The following is a 10,845-nucleotide window of genomic DNA, read 5'->3' as shown; positions in this document are numbered from 1 at the left end:
AGCAACACCTTTAACGTTACAAAAGAAGAGATAGGTGCCATGACGGTACCGAAAAAAAGAAGTAAAATGCCATAGAAAAGACTGGATTGAGACAACGCCAACATTCCCAACCCCAGAGGATGATGGGGTTGGGTGTGTCATGGTCCTCTCCTGCATCTTGTCCTCTGTAGCTGTGCCATTCATTCCTAATTGGCTCACCAGAGGTTCAGTGCTGCATCTGCCTTCAGGAAAAGTCTGAGGACAAGAAGGCTCAGAAATGAAAGTGAAAGGCTGTAGGTCTTCATTTACTCACCCTCCAGGTATCTCAGATGAGCCCCCAAAATGATGCAGGATTTTTGTGCCTTAGCTCAGCTAGGTCCAGGTTCTTGTCTCATGATCAGGAAGAATAGGCACGTAGACATTGAAAAAATGAGTGGAGTAGAACTTATTAAGTGAAAAAGAAAGCTCTCAGCAAAAAGAGGGATCCTAAAAGCAGGTTGCTGGTTGACCCCTTCAGAGTTGAATACAAGGGCCTTTATATACAAGCTGATAGAGCTGGGTTCCCTATTTATATAAGGCACGAATTTCTGGTGGCTCCACCCCATTCCCCCAGCTGCATGTAGGCCCTTAGTCTGTATGTTTAGGCAAGCCCCCTTTGCAAGTTCCTTTATCTGCACAAAACATCTGCTGCAAGCACCTGCAGGGCAGGTCAAAGGCCCTCCAGGACCCTTTCCTTACTGTCTGCCTAAAGCTAACTCCTTTCAATGGCATACCCCATATTAAGTAATGTAAATTCATATGAATATTCTGCTTAATTCTTTCTTGTGTAGAGAGAATCTTGCATCTACCAATTAATAAACTGCTGTTTAACATGAATTTAATGTAGAAGGTTGTCTTTCCATGGTGAATTTTCTGTTTCCACTTTAAGAAAATATTTGCAAGCACAGGTCAGTGGTGCAATGAATAATGCGTCTGACTATGGATCAGAAAAGTATTTGCCTTCCTTAAAGAAATGTGGTCTATATAGCTGGTTACAGATGCTTTTCTGAGCTCTTTTTAAAGAAACAGGACTCTATGGAGGAGAAAGCACTAGGCAAAGAGTCAAATAACCTTTTTTTTACCACAAGACGTGTAAACTCCCTTAGCTTCAATTTCTTCTTTAGTAAAATAAGTATTATAATAATATCTTTCCTGCTTACTTATAGAATTGTTTTGAGAATCAAATGGGAGTAATAATTTAAAAGAACTATAAAATCTACAAAGTATTCAACTAGTGAAATATACTACCATTCCTTATAGGAAGGCCTTTTACTGTATAAACATTGAAGGTTTACTAGTTTTATCATTACATGATTAGCATATGCATTAATTTCCTATGCCTGCTATAACAAGCTACCAACATCTTCATGGCTTAGAACAACATAAATGTATTCTCTTTCAGTTCAGGAGGCCGAAATTATCTTCACTGAGCTAATGTGAAGGTGTCTGAGAGGTTAGCTCCTTCTGGAGGAACTAAGAGACGATTTCTCCCCTTGCCTTTTTTAGCTTCTGGAAGCTACCTACATTCCACGGCCCATGACCCCTTTACTGCACCTGTGCAAACTTTTGCTTCTATCATCACATTGCCTCTCTCTCCTCTCTCCAATCATATATTTTACTGTCTCCCTTTTCATAGAAGACAGTCATTAAACTTAAGTCTTTCCCTGATTATCCAGAATAATCTCTTTATCCCAAGATCTTTAACTTAATCACAACTGAAAAAATCCCTTTTTTCATGTAAGACAACATTTATAGGTTCCAGAGAATAGGATTGTACAGGCATACCCCAAAGATATTTTGGGTTAGGTTCCAGACCATAACAATAATGTCACAACAAAGAAAATCACATATATTTTTGTTTCCCAGTAACTTTAAACTTATATATACAATATATTATAGTCTATTAAGTGTGCAATAGCATTATGTCTAAAAGAACAATGTACATATCTTAATTAAAAATACTTTATTGCAAAAAAATGCTAAAAATCATCTGAGTCTTCAGCAGGTTGTAGCATTTTTGTTGGTGGAGAGTCCTGCCTCAGATGTTGATGGCTGCTGACTGATCAGGGTGGTGGCTAATGAAGGCTAAGGTGGCTGTGGCAATTTCTTAAAATAAGACTTCAGCAGAGATTGCCACATCAATTGACTCTTCCTTTCGCAAAATATTTCTCTGTAGCATACCATGCTCTTTGATAGAATTTTACACACAGTGGAACTTCTTTCAAAATTAGAGTCAATTCTCTCAAACCCCACTACTACTTTATCAACTAAGTTTATGTAATATTATAATTTTTTTGTCATTTCAACAATGCTTAAATTATCTTCACCAGGAGTAGAGTCCATCTCAAAAAAATACTTTTTTTACTCTCATTCCTAAAAAGCAACTCCTTTTATATTAATTTTTTCTCATGTAATTGTAGCAATTCAATCACATCTTCAGGCTCTGCTTCTGATTCTAGTTCTCTTGCTGTTTCCATTCTGCTAATGTTTATTAGCAGTTACTTGTGCTGAAGTCTTGAACTACTCAAAGTCATCCATGAGGGTTAGAATCAATTTCTTCCAAACTCCTGTTAATGTTAATATTTTGATCTCCTTTCATGAATTATGAATGTTCTTAATGGCATCTAGAATAGCAAGTTCTTTCCTCCATTCACTTTGCCAGATCCACCAGAGAAATAACTGTCTATGGCAGCTATAGCCTTACAAAATGTATTTTTTAAATAATAAGACTTGAAAGTCAGAATGACTCTTTGATCTACAGACTGCAGAACGTATGCTGTGTCAGCAGGCATGACAACAAGAGTAATCTTCCACATCTCCATCAAAGTTCTTGGGTGACTATGTGCATTGTCAATGAGCGGTATATTTTGAAAGAAACCTCTTTTCTGAGCAGTAGATCTCCACAGGGACTTAAAATATTCAGTAAACCATGCTGTAAACAGATGTGCTGTCATCAGGCTTTGTTGTTTCATTTATATAGCACAGGCAGAGTAGATTTAAGATAAACCTTAAGCATCTTGATATTTTTAGAATGGCAAATGAGCATTGGTTTCAACTTAAAGTCACCAGCTGTATTAGCCCCTCGCAAGAGAAGCAGCCTATAGTTTAAGCTCTGAAACCAGGAATTGGTGCCTCCTCTTTAGCTATGAAAGTTCTAGATGGCATTTTCTTCCAACACAGTAGAAGGCTGTTTAATCTACATTGAAAATCTGTTATTGAGTGTAGTCACATTCATTAATGATCTTAGCTAGATCTTGCTGCAGCATCTACATCAGCACTTGGTGCTTCACCTTGCAATTTTATGGGCAAAGTGAAAAAAGACTTTATAGAAAAGACTTCTTTCCTTAAACCTCATGATCCAAACTCTTCTAGCTTTAAACTTTTCTCTGCAACTTCCTTCTCTCTCTTCAATAGAAGAGCGTTAAGGCCATTCTCTGGATGAAGCTTTGGCTTAAGGCAACGTTGCAGTTGATTTAATCTTCTACCCAGACCACTGAAACTTTCTCCATATCAGCAATAAGGCTCTTTTACCTTCTCATCATTCCTGTGTCCACTGGAGTAGCACTTTGCATTTTTTTCAAGGACTTACCTTTGCATTCACATCTTGTCTACCTGGCACAAGAGGTTTAGATTTCAGCCTATCTCAGCTTTTGACATGGCTTCCTCACTAAGCTTAATCATTTCTAGCTTTTGATTTAAAGTGAGAGATATTAAACCCTTTCTTTTACTGAAATACTTAAAAGCCATTGTAGTATTATAAGTTGGCCTAGTTTCAATATTGTTGTGCCTCAGCAAATAGAGACCCAAGCAGAGGGAGAGAGATGGAGAAATGACTAGTCAGCGGAGCTGTCAGAACACACACACCATTTGTTGATCAGGTCTGCCGTCTTATATCAGCACTGTTTGTGGTTCTCCAAAATGATTTCAGTAGTAACAACAAAGATCACTGATCACATATCACCATAGCAAATACAATAATAATAATTTACTAAGTTGATACATTGTAATAATTACCAACATGTGACACAAAGGCACAAAGTGAGCACTTGCTGTTGGAAAAAGCTCATCAATAGACTTGCACAATGCAGAGTTGCCAAAAACCTTCAGTTTGTAAAAATCACAGTACCTGAGAAGCACAAAAAAGTGAAGTGCAATGAAATGGGGTATGCCTGTAGATGTCTTTGGGGCCATTATGCAGTCTACCACAATTATTACAGGATAATCGCGTGTAGCCAAGTATCTTCATGGATAAGAAATCAGATGAATGCAACTAGTTACTGTTCATGAAAGCATTCATCAGCAGGGCATTTCCCTAGAGTAGTAAGAGGTTTCTAGCCTGAAACCTCTTGATACTTGGTCTATCAATCAATGGACACAAAACAGTGTCACTCCTACAATGTGGGTATTCCTAAAATGAAATGTTTTCATACTAGAATGGCCCTTCTAGAAAGTCCAGAAGTAGCTGAGTCGTAAAAGAAAAGGGGAGGAACATATGGGTGGGAGCATCAAAGAAACCAAGCTAAAAGCACGCAAACCCTCTTAATAGCAACAAGAATGTTGTCTGCTTTAGGTAATGGACTTCAAAATGCACTTTGATTCAATAAAGGCTCCCAGAGGTAAAAATAATAATAACAATAATAATAATTGTTTTTAAACTGCTATTTCAAGACACTATGATTCTGACCAGCAACATTTTGACAAGCTATAAGAGTGAGTCACTTCTTGTCTTATATAAATAATTAATGATTACTCCCTTAAAGGGAACCATATACTGATGCAAGGATATTTTCTCCCACATATAATCATTCTAACACTTCTTTCTGTAAAGTCACTGACTAGTCAGAAAGGGTTTGTTTTTTTTTTTTGTTTTGTTTTTTTGTTTTTTGTTTTTTTAACTTCACTATGCTTTCCTAAGTGATCAATTATGATAATGGGTCTTATTAGAATTCAGGGGCAAATAGAGGTGTTGAGCAAATTATACTTATTTGCAATTGCTGAATTCCTAAATGAATTCTCATATGTTTAGGCCTATGTAGGCAAAGCAATATTAATTTTAATCTAAGTGGTTTGAAAATAAATTAGCTACCTTTCTCATCCCACCCACTGTTCACTGGCAATTCTTAACCACAGTCCAAATTTGGTTAACACTTTGATTGAGTTACAGGTAAAATGATAACCATTAGGCAGTTTTTCAATTTTTTACATAAATAATTTAGTTTTTGAAAATTTTAACTCAGAGCTTCATAAAATCCTCACACATGAATTAGAAAAATCGGACTAGGTTAAAATTTGAATGATTGTCATTTAAAAAATCAGTATTGGCTACATAAATGTGTTATTATTAGAGAAAAGAACTGAGAGTTCTTGGAATAGAAAACTAACCTTTACAATATGTGTTTTGAAAAAAAAAAAAAAACATGTATTCAGACTATGCCTGGTTAATAGATCGATAATCAATAAACAACTGAATGCAGTATAGAATATCCACCTTTTTACCTTTCTGCTCTTGTGTATATTTTTTATAAATGAATCCCACATCTCTGACCTAACAGCTGCTCATTGTCCTTAACATGACTTTGGTCTAAGCCATTCCTCCTAACCCCTACATTTTCCTGTGGTTATCATGGTATCATACTCGCTCCAGGCTTCAAAGCCATGGACATCACAGTCGTTTCTGAGGCAGTAGACATCAAATACTTATCTTTTTTTTCTTTTAAAGTTTTTTTTAATCTATCTTATTTCCAATTAGTTATGCCATCACTCTTGGATAGAAGCCCCACTACTATTTACTTTGAATTCTTTAAGAGTCATTTAATTTTCCAGGTTTAATTCTAACCTTTCTATCTGTTTATCACTAAAACTGATTTTAAATATTGATTTTATCTTTTTATTCACTCTTAAAATGCCTGGATGGTTCTTCTTCAAGTCTTCACCAGTTTTTTGAGCCCTTTTACTTTTCAATCTCACTCTACAACCCAACTTTACAGCTCATGCTTCCTCAATCACAGAAAATTCTAATTTTTCACTGCCCCAAATTTGTTCCTCCATTTATTTTGCTTTATTCTGTTGTGATGTCATCCTTCTTTCTATTAACATTCCATAAGTATTCATATTACTATATAGTTTTTTTCTTATTTTTGAAGAATTTGTTTCATCCAAGCATAAAATATCACTCTGGCACTCATGGCTGTAAGAGAAAGACCAAGCTACTCAGGTAAAACACATGAATTGCTCTGTGTGACAGGTGACTGATTTCTTGATATTATTCAAGCTTTGCATATAAATCAGATAAGTTATTAGATGAGATCATTATGGTTAATTTTACCGACAATAATTATCTAATTTCAGGATAAGATTTTGGCTTCAGCTTTGGAATGATATATATGTTGCTTCATTTTCCTCTATTTTTTTATTTTTTATTTTTGAGATGGAGTTTCGCTCTTGTTGCCCAGGCTGGAATGCAATGGCATGATCTCAACTCACCGCAACCTCCGCCTCCCAGGTTCAAGCGATTCTTCTGTCTCAGCCTCCTGAGTAGCTGGGGTTACAGGCATGTGCCACCACGCCCAGCTAATTTTGTGTTCTTAGTAGAGATGGGGTATCTCCATGTTGGTCAGGATGGTCTTGAACTCCTGACCTCACGTGATCCACCAGCCTTAGCCTCCCAAAGTGCTACTATTACAGGCATGAGCCACTGCGCCTAGCCATTGCTTCATTTTCATTACATCTTTATTACTAAAAGTAACTTAAATGTAGCCAAAGGATTTAGGTATACACTTGTTTTCATTCCATTCCTCTGTCATCATTTGATAAGATTAAATCTACTTTATATTTTTAAATTTTTTGGTATCACTAAAAGCTGTAAGTTAAACAAATCTATAAAATGTATTTTACTACTAGAAACACGTAGCGAAATTGTATAATTTCAAGAAAGTATTTAAAAATTAGAGTGGGGGCTATCTAGTTTTTTTTTTTTTTTTTTCCAAAATTTCAGAATCATCAATAAAAGATTACCAATGTCAGAATACTGAAGCCTACCTAGGGAGTGAGTTTTGAGTTACAATATGCATTGACTATATAGACTATAGCCTTTAATATTTCAAATATTCCTCCAATAAATTTCTAAAAAAAAAACTAGTTGACTTTTTCCTGGGCACACCTTATACAAACATAAGCGCTGCAGTTATGAAATGAACATTTTATCTCTTCTATACCAATGACCTATTATTGAAGTCAGTAGGATGGAAATTGTTTTGAAGAATGCAAATAGTTACACTTGGAATTTACAAAATTGCTTTGAAACTGCACTCCTCCTTCTTTCTACAAATTAACTCCTCTGATGGATTTTTTTTTTTTTCCGGTAGCCTTTTCCTGCTCCCTCAAGCTATAATTAGTCATTGAAAATTGTCTCAGTGCATGGCTGGAAGACACTATAAACTCTTGACATAGTTCTTTCTCCTTGTTAAGAAAAGGCGCTCACTGAGTGATATAATCTCAGAAACCTAATGACCAGAAAGTGATTTTAGAACATCGTGACCACTATTCCTCTTTAGTAGGCTTTAAGAGCAGCAGAGGTACAAAATTATTAGTATTCTGTCTTTTTTAAAGGCACTAGTAAAGCAGAAGCACAGCTAGTACACCCAGAACAGAACTTACCTAATTTTTCATGTTTTGGTTAACAGAAAAAAAAAAAAAATCCTTATTCTGATACGTATTCTGTGTCTTCATGTCGGTATAAGACTAATAAACTATGAAGGTAGATAAAATCAAAACCAGTCATTCAAAATGTGTTTACAGTTGCATTGCAGCTCACTTCTAGTCTCAGGCTAAAGCAGCATTTAAATGCTAGATATTTGATATCTGCAATTTTGAGAGAAAATGCTGAATCAATTTAAAATAGCTTCAAACATGTGGATATTTATGTGGGAACTAATTGGCATAAACAAGAGGGAAAATTGCTGAAATGATTTACTTGAGCCTGTTTATAAAGCCTGCTGGATTTTAAGTACGTATTATTCAATGCTTTGTTGTAACTTTGTGTATCTTATTCATCAATCACAACTAAACCACTGGGGTTCTGACAATAATAAATACAGAATGTATCCCATTTTCTCTCTATCATTGTTATGAGGAAAGCAATATAAAAGAAAACAAGTTAAGCCAGTAAGTCACAATATAAAGTGAGCAAATCAGTGTGACCAGAAGTGGGACAAATCTCTTCAGCAGTCCAAACTCTTAAAATCAGATGTTTCTGTGTCCTAATTTGGCAATTCACCTTTACTAAAGCTAAATGCTTAAGTCACTGCCCTCAAACACAACACCTTTTAATTTGTTATTGCTGAACATTCTGCAATTGTTATTTCTTGTTGAGACTCATCCTGCACTGACCAGACATAGTGGGAACTGATTTCCATGTAATGTATGATGTACATCCTCTAGTAGAAGCCAAACTTTTTATTTGCTATTGTAGTGTCACCCTGGCATGTAGCGAAGTGCTTTGTAATAAATTATTACTAAATTTTTAAAAAGTAATAATAAACAAAAATTCTAGATTGCCAAAATGATCTTCCTAAAATTGCCAAACTGATCTTAATCTTTTTCTTTTAAATAAATCAGTGTGTAATGCATAATATTTTATGTTTTAAAGAAAATTAACAAAATAAAATTACCAGGATATGTGCTCCCATAGATGCACAGCTAATGAAATAATATGAAGAAACTTTTAATAAAACTGTCATAGAATATGTAGGAGATAACCTACACATACACAGCAACTAGGTAGACTCAAGCAGATAAATAAACTAAACAAATTATACTTTATGAATTTAAATTATACAAGAATAAAAAAGGTAATTAGAGCTTCAGAAGATGAAATATAATCTAGGTATTATAATATAAAGTAAAAAATAAAATAAGTTTTAAGTTATGAGAAATGAAAGAGAATTTGGGAATAGAACAATGAGACAAAATATCTGATTAAAGAAGTCTCAGAAAGATTATACTTACAGGGATCTTTTTTAGTTTGTTACTATAAAAGTGTCTCTGAACCTGGAGAACACCAGAAACCATGAGGAGGAGGTATAGCGCTCTCTCCTGAGCTTAACGCTGGCTCTTGGTTTTGCTTTGCTACTGCTTTTTGCCATTGATAATCATTCTTCTCTTCCTCCTGGGGAATAAAAGGGAGAAGATGCAGTCCAAATGGCTCCTGTTCACATTTTTTTTTTTTTTTTTAAATAGAAGTCTGAGAAAGAAAAAAATTTTATGGAAAATAAACAATAATTGAAGAAATAATAAATCAAAAAACATACTTTACTTTGGAGGGAGACTAAAACTGCCAGACAGGATTCATTCCTTCAGTTGTTCAGTCTCTCAACAGATGTTTACTCAGCAAATATTGTATGCCAGATGCTGTTGTAAGTGCTAGGGATATGGCAGGAAGTACATGTTGTTAGTAGGGAAAGACAGGCAAGAAACAATAAGTACTAGATTATGGAAAGACACTGTTTTAGTCTATTCTCACAGCTATAACAGACTACCATGGACTGGTAAATTATACAGAATAGAAATTTCTTTCTTTTTTTTTTTTTCTTGAGTCAGAGTCTTACTCGCTCGCCCAGGCTGGAGTGCAGTGGTGCAATCTCAGCTCACTGCAACCTCCATCTTCTTGGTTCAAGCAATTCTCCTGCCTCAGCCTCCTGAGTAGCTAGGATTACAGGTGTGCACCACCACGCCTGGCTAATTTTTTTTGTATTTAGTAGAGATGGGGTTTCACCATGTTGGCCAGGCTGATCTCGAACTCCTGACCTCATGATCTGCCCACCTCGGCCTCCCAAAGTGCTGGGATTACAGGCGTGAGCCACCACACTGGGCCAGAAATTTATTTCTAACAGTTCTGGAGCTGGGAAGTCTAAGATCAAAGCACCAGCAGATTTTGGTGTCTGGTGAGGGCCTGGTCTCCACTTCCAAGGTGGTGTCTTGAACCCTGAATTCTCTGGAAGGGAGGAACTTTGTGTCCTCACATGGCAGAAGAGCAAGACAGAGCAAATCCACTCCAGCAAGCCCTTTTTATAGGGGCATAAATTCATCTATAAGATCAGAGACCTAGTGACCTAAACACCCCCCATGAGGTTCCACCTCCCAACACTGTTGCATTGGGGAAAACATTCAAACCATAGCAGACAGTGCATTGTAAGTATTTAGAGAATACTGAAAAGGTGATTTTTTTTCCTTATAACTTTATTTTTTTTTTCCTCTTGATGTGACTTGTACATAGAGCAATGAATGAAACTCTTATTTAACCCAAACAAAGAAAATGTACAAAAATAACAGAGAACTTTAATTTCTATATTGAAAGGTCCTACCATGTATCTAAAAAAGTTGACTTTCAGTGATTATTGCACTCCTTTGCATTTCTTTGTCTCTGTCTGTGTCTTATTTATCCTCTGTAGTTTCCACTTTGTAGAAGTGGATGTTTTGCTGCTTGGCATAGATCGATGATAGATGATAGATAGATAGATAGATAGATAGATAGATAGATAGATAGATAGATAGATAGATAGATAATAAATGGAAATAAAGAGACAAATAACTGTTGTGTATACAAATTATTAAATCTTTATGTCTTTATTGTAAATTATGACTTTTACTGTTTAAACATGGCCTAAATTTTAGGTTTCATAATTTTTGAATTGAATTTTACTTGGCTGATATGAAGATTGCAATCTGTGATTTTATGTTACTTCTATTTCCTTGATATACTTCTGTATTTTCTTTAGTGTAACCCAGAGCTCACATACAAGTTCTCTTATGTAGCATCCAGCCTTAATG

At 35.5% G+C, this 10,845-nt stretch overlaps 1 non-coding gene across 1 annotated transcript; it reads left to right on the top strand.

Annotated features, from left to right (window-relative positions):
* The first annotated feature begins 9,010 nt into the window (after positions 1–9,010).
* On the top strand, positions 9,011–9,221 carry LOC112622012. Its single transcript, XR_003118914.1, has one exon. It is a non-coding gene; the product is annotated as a small nucleolar RNA U3 (small nucleolar RNA).
* The last annotated feature ends 1,624 nt before the right edge of the window (positions 9,222–10,845 follow it).

This window comes from Theropithecus gelada, chromosome 3 (assembly GCF_003255815.1).
Source record: "Theropithecus gelada isolate Dixy chromosome 3, Tgel_1.0, whole genome shotgun sequence".
Classification (NCBI taxonomy): Eukaryota; Metazoa; Chordata; class Mammalia; order Primates; family Cercopithecidae; genus Theropithecus; species Theropithecus gelada.
The sequence above is the reverse complement of the archived record's forward strand: the minus strand, read 5'-3'. Positions and strand labels throughout refer to the sequence as shown.